This window comes from Dermacentor andersoni, chromosome 11 (assembly GCF_023375885.2).
Source record: "Dermacentor andersoni chromosome 11, qqDerAnde1_hic_scaffold, whole genome shotgun sequence".
NCBI classification, from domain to species: Eukaryota; Metazoa; Arthropoda; class Arachnida; order Ixodida; family Ixodidae; genus Dermacentor; species Dermacentor andersoni.
This window is the reverse complement of record NC_092824.1, coordinates 10163261-10169260: the sequence shown is the minus strand read 5'-3', so window position 1 is coordinate 10169260 and position 6000 is coordinate 10163261. Positions and strand designations below refer to the sequence as shown.

The 6000-nt window shown below is 44.9% G+C and overlaps 1 long non-coding RNA gene across 1 annotated transcript in view; it reads left to right on the top strand.

The window, feature by feature from the left end:
* Positions 1–1478: 1478 nt before the first annotated feature.
* The window catches only part of LOC129381373 (uncharacterized), a 46983-nt gene continuing 42461 nt past the window's right edge, over positions 1479–6000 (top strand). Inside the window, exons 1-2 of the long non-coding RNA XR_008609562.2 lie at positions 1479–1559; positions 2236–2344. This is a non-coding gene — a long non-coding RNA (uncharacterized lncRNA). The remainder of the gene's footprint in view (positions 1560–2235; positions 2345–6000) is intronic.

Sequence of the window (6000 nt, the reverse complement as noted above, 5' to 3'; positions counted from 1 at the left end):
CTGTAGCCGATTTTATTTTCTCATTGCGTGTGCCTTGTCACTGTCCTCGTGCACGTGGCTGGCGGTCGAGGTCTTTTGCGTCCGGTCCAAGTTTTGCGCTCACGGAGACGCCAGTACCGGCGACGTGTGGGTCACCGAGCGATAACATTGCGTGTGCTCTTTGGTTTGTAGGCCCACTTTTTAAAAATCTAATTCCTTTCTTCGGACGTGCACCCCCAGGTATGGTGTCCGTAGAATATCATCATCATCATCATCATCAGCCTGGTTACGCCCACTGCAGGGCAAAGGTCTCTCCCATACTTCTCCAACTGCCGCGGTCATGTACTAATTGTGGCCATGTTGACCCTCCAAACTTCCTAATCTCATCTGCCCACCTAACTTTCTGTCGCCCCCTCCTACGCTTCCCTTCCCTCGGAATCCAGTCCGTAACCCTTAATGACCATCGGTTATGTTCCCTCCTCATTACATGTCCTGCCCATGCCCATTTCTTTTTCTTGATTTCAACTAAGATGTCATTAACGCGCGTTTGTTCCCTCACCCAATCTGCTCTCTTCTTATCCCTTAACGTTGCACCTATCATTCTTCTTTCCATAGCTCGTTGCGTCGTCCTCAATTTAAGTAGAACCCTTTTTGTAAGCCTCCAGGTTTCTGCCCCGTACGTGAGTACTGGTAAGACACAGCTGTCTTACACTTTTCTCTTGAGGGATAATGGCAACCTGCTGTTCATGATCTGCGAATACCTGCCAAACGCACCCCAGCACATTCTTATTCTTCTGATTATTTCACTCTCATGATCCGCATCAGCAGTCACTACCTGTCCTAAGTAGATGTATTCCCTTACCACTTCCAGTACCTCGCTACCTATCGTAAACTGCTGTTCCCTTCCGAGACTGTTAAACATTACTTTAGTTTTCTTCAGATTAATTTTTAGTCCCACCATTATTATACTTCAGCTTAAACAACAACAGAAAGAAGTAATGGCTGCTTTATTCAGCGAGTACCATGTAAATGCCGAGTGCCGCGACAAGCAACCATAACTGTGCCAGGCTATAGCAGACGACGCTCGGACGCTTAGCGCGGAGGTCGATGGCAGTGCTGCGGTGGCGGGAACGGCAGAGGGCTGCATGGTGCGCATAGGCGAGGAGTTGGTGTACTTAAAGTGGATCTATAAACGTTGTTGCGACGAGCGGCCGATGTGATACCGATCGTTTGATCATATTTACGTCGTGCTTAGTTAGAGAACATGTGCTCCTTTTTTGTGTGAATTAAGGATCACTAAGCCCTGGAGCCTGTGCAACGCTATTAGCTCGCTGTATGTTTCTTGCGGTGCGCCGTTGTTGATTATCGTAGTGCGGTCCATTCGCGCTTTCTTTGTTCCCGGCTCACGAGAAGCTGTTGTACTCTCGCCGCTCCCGCATCGGATCACAGTGCACGGAAGAATGTGTTGATAGTTGTACTATCGCGTGCGGTAGTTCACCGCAATTCAACAGTACGCTGGGCGGACTGTTGGTGCAGTCGATGCGGCGGGAACGGACACGAAGGAGCGCTCGCCTCGGAAGGTAAGTCCGGCGCCTGGCGCATTCTTATGGTTCATGTAGTGTACCTTGTAATGCGCAGTAGAAGATTATTAGTACAGCTACAAAAACAATAACAGTGGTTCCCTAATGTTCGTTCGATATCGTAGTGCACATTTAGCAAAAAGTTTCACGAAAATTACCCCGAGATTGATGTTGCTAAGAGCTTCATCTATTGTTTATTTTCTTTTTGTTATGAAGTATGCTAGCGCCGGGGCATCGCTTGGTCTGAACGGACACAAAAATTCAAGCAGGGAATGTCACTGCTTCTGTACGTAATTTCTCAGCAAGAAATTCTATAGACAATTCTAGAAGTACGTTGATGTGTTGTGCAAATGTTTTCACAGCTGACGTCAACGCGCGACGGCATCCAAATGATCCGACTCATGAGAAGAGTTTAGCTTGTATGCAAACTTTGATGCTTATAAATTGTCGCCAAGGCAACCTGTATTTCTTGTGTTTAGGGTTCTGTTTGTTTTCGTGCCTTTGACACGTTGAATAACCGTCTGTGATGTAAGAATTAAATATTTAATTTGTCTAAGCGGATGCAGCTTCATGTAGCTGGCTGTACGAGAGCTTTCCACAATTTGACGCGATGTTGTTAAATCACAAGTTTGCAGTTTCAGCTGTGATTACAATAAGCTGAACATTTATTGTTTAGGGATGTCACAGTTTCCTGAGACGGAGGCATCTGTGCACCACATAGGAGTCTGCGGCACTATGCAGCCTGAACAGCACGACAAAGCATCTGATCTGCCTGCTTTGACAAGGTATACGTACAAAACGGTCACAGCCATTTATGTGTTCAAGGTTCTGTTCGTGTATTTGGTACCTGGCAACTTTCCTGAGTCTCTCATGCAATTTATAAATTCTTGCTATTCTACAATTTTACTAATGTTCCATTAAGTAATGAGAGTGAAGTTCTATTAGTGAAGATGTTCTAAAGCTGTTGAGAAATGGGGTGGCATAGGATTGCGAAAATGCACGTAAGAAAATAGTCATGGCGCTTTATGCTGCTTTCTTAATTGCTAGCAATGAAAAATCCGTAACAAAAATACCAGAAGGGCACTTGCTTTAGGTAAGCTTATTAAAATACGTTCCAGAAGGAGGCTAAGTTCGCAGCAACAAAAGCACTGAGAAAAACTCACTGATCTAAAAACATGTTAGTTTCTGCTTTTCCAAGTGTGCTGCTTGTGTACAGCGTGTCAAGGTAAATAGTGGTTAATAATGTATGCATAGAAAAATGTGGATGCTGAGGGAAAGCTTTAGGAAAGTGCGTGCTGTCTGCATTTGTCGCTAACAGACGAATACTGGCTAGTCATTTTCTGCGTCTGCCAGAATATAGCGCTCAATTTCCAACACGGAGCGGTCTTTGCGTGTACACTGCCCGGCGTTTAGAGGGGCTTTTCTCGCCAGATAGGCACAAGATCAACCACGCAATTAGTGTCGGTCTGCTCGCTGCTATTTGGCGGCTCTTTATACGAAGTGCCTATGGACTGCAACGGTCCCAGAAAACTGGATGAATGCAAACATTATACTATTCCACAAAAAGGGAGACGTTAAATAATTGAAAAAATTACAGGCCCATTAGCTTACACCCAGTATTATATAAAATATTTACCAAGAGTATCTCCAAAAGAATAAGTGCAACACTGGACTTTAGTCAACCAAGGGAACAGGCTGGCTTCAGGAAGGGATACTCTACAATAGCTCGCACCCATGTCATCAATCAGGTTATGGAGAAATTCGCAGAGTACAATAAGACTCTCTATATGGCTTTCATAGAATATGAAAAGGCATTTGATTCAGTAGAGATACCAGCAGTCATAGACGCATTGAGTATTCAAGGAGTACAGAACGCTTACGTAAATACCTTGGAAAATATCTACAGAGGTTGTACAGCTACCTTAACTCTACACAGGGAAAGCAGGAAGATACCTATAAAGAAAGGGGTCAGACAGACAGGGAGAGACAGTCTTTCCAATGCTATTCACTGCATGCTCGGAAGAAGTATTCAAGCTATTAAACTGGGGAAGGTTTAGGAGTAAGGATCGACGGTGAATACCTCAGCAACCTTCGGGTTGCCGATGACATTGTTCTATTCAGGAACACTGCGGATGAATTACAACAAATGATTGAGGACCTTAACAGGGAGAGTGTAAGAGTGGGGTTGAAGATTAATGTGCAGAAGACAAAGATAATGATAAATAGCCGGGCAAAGGAACCAGAGTTCAGGAACGCCATTCGGCCTCTGGAGTCTGTGAAGGGGTACGTTTACCTAGGTCAATGAACCACAGGGAACCCTGATCATGAGAAGGAAATTCACAGAAGAATAAAAATGGGTTGGATTGCATACGGCAGACATTGCCAGCTCCTGACTGGAAGCTTACCATTATCATTGAAAAGGAAGGTGTACACTCAGTGCATTTTACCAGTGCTGATGTATTGGGCAGCGACTTGGAGGCTGACAAAAAAGTTTGAGAACAGGTTAAAAACCACGCGAAGAGCGATGGAACGAAGATTGCTAGGCATAAGGTTAAGAGAAAGAAAGAGAGTGGTTTAGATCACAGAGCAAACGGATATAGACGATATTCTAATTGACATTAAGAGGAAAATATGGAGCAGGACAGGTCGTGTAACGCGCCGGTTAGATAACTGTTGGACCACTAGGGTTACAGAATGGGTACCTAGAGTTGGAAAACGCAATCGAGGACGACAAAAGACTTGGTTGAGCGATGAAATGAGAAAATTCGCGGGCGCCAGTTGGAACAGGTTGGCTCAGGACAGGGGTAATTGGAGATCGCAGGGAGAGGCCTTCTTGCTGCAGTGGACATAAAGCAGCATGATGATGATGATGGTGATGATGATGATTAAACATGTAAATCACCGCATAAAACCTGTGCATATACTGTTGGCTCCTATGGGTGTACCTCCAAAGGAACAAACCTGGTAATCGTTTGCGCCATTGCTTACGTAGTTTCTTCATCTGCTTGCTGGCGTCGATTGCATGCAGCACGCGGCCCTCCACAGCGCATAATCAGACACGGACCAACAGCCGACTCATGACCAGTAAGCGGGCCGAACCCGGACAGCGGAGCACGGACACGACGTTTTGCAGCCAAATATATAAACCAGGGCTGCGTTCCCATTCGAATACCCTAATTTCACGGAAATGCAAATGATGCGATGCACTTTTCTTATCCTTGTATTATACTATGAGTGGCGAGGTGCGAGAAGTGTACAGCGATATCTACAGTTTTACTCGCTGCTCGAAGCATCTAGGACTCGAGTATCCTACGCGGTACACGTTGCTGATATCCCCTTGTTTGTTTGTGACATCCTCAGATCGTTCACGTCCATCTTTAAGCGTGGCTCACTTTCGTTCCTTCATACGCGCGGACTTCACGTGCAGAGAGCGAGAAAACATTATTTAACGGGGCCCGTACGAATGCCGCGGGTGGCCCGGCCCAGGTGGGCGACGTGTTTGTGTTCGCTCCTGCTGAGCGAGACGACACGGCCGCTCCCTGCTTCGGCGCCTCTGGACGCGACACACGGGCCACCCCCGGCCAGCTCGATGGCTGCTGCCACTGAGACGCCGCCGAGAGTGAAATGTGGACGCGCCCGGTTGAACACGGTAATGCCCAGCGCAAGCTGTATGCGCTCTACGAAATGTCGCTAAATGCAAATGGTGTATTATAAGAAAGGCTTACCTTGGGAGCTCTTCTATAAACACATGAGAACAGAGGATTTTTTTCTTTGTGGATACCACGGCGCCGATATCTATGAGCTCTCTCGCATTGAAAAGGAAACGTTAGACTCTATTAACGACAGGAAGTAGCATTGCAATTTGCGACATTTATTTTTCATCAAAATTCTTCAAATTTTGTAGCTCAGCAGTGCGAGAAAGCTTGGACCCGGGGTAACAAAAGGACCCGTTCTATCTGCCTTTTTCGCGCTGCAGCTGTAACATACAGCACACAACCTCGCCTACCTTCCGTCATTCATAAAATTTGCAAGGTTTTAAAAAGTGAATGAACAATTTACGACTGCTTGTCTCATCAATTGAAAACGATGTAACAGTTTCACCTATGCTATGGGCATTCATATATATATATATATATATATATATATATATATATATATATATATATATATATATATATATATATATATATATATATGTGTGTGTGTGTGTGTGTGTGTGTGTGTGTCCTCTTCAGATGCTCTATGAGGTGCAGTTTATGTAACTGCGGTATCTGTTTTCGGCGCAGTGTTACAAAGCTTTTTTACATATTGTGCTGCCATTCATTTGAAGTTATCAATTTTCGTTAAATAAAGAAAATTCTAAATTGTAAATCGAAATTCACTTTACCCCCAATTGTTTCTATAACGATATAGCTCCTGGCACTGAAGGGTGATCCTGTCA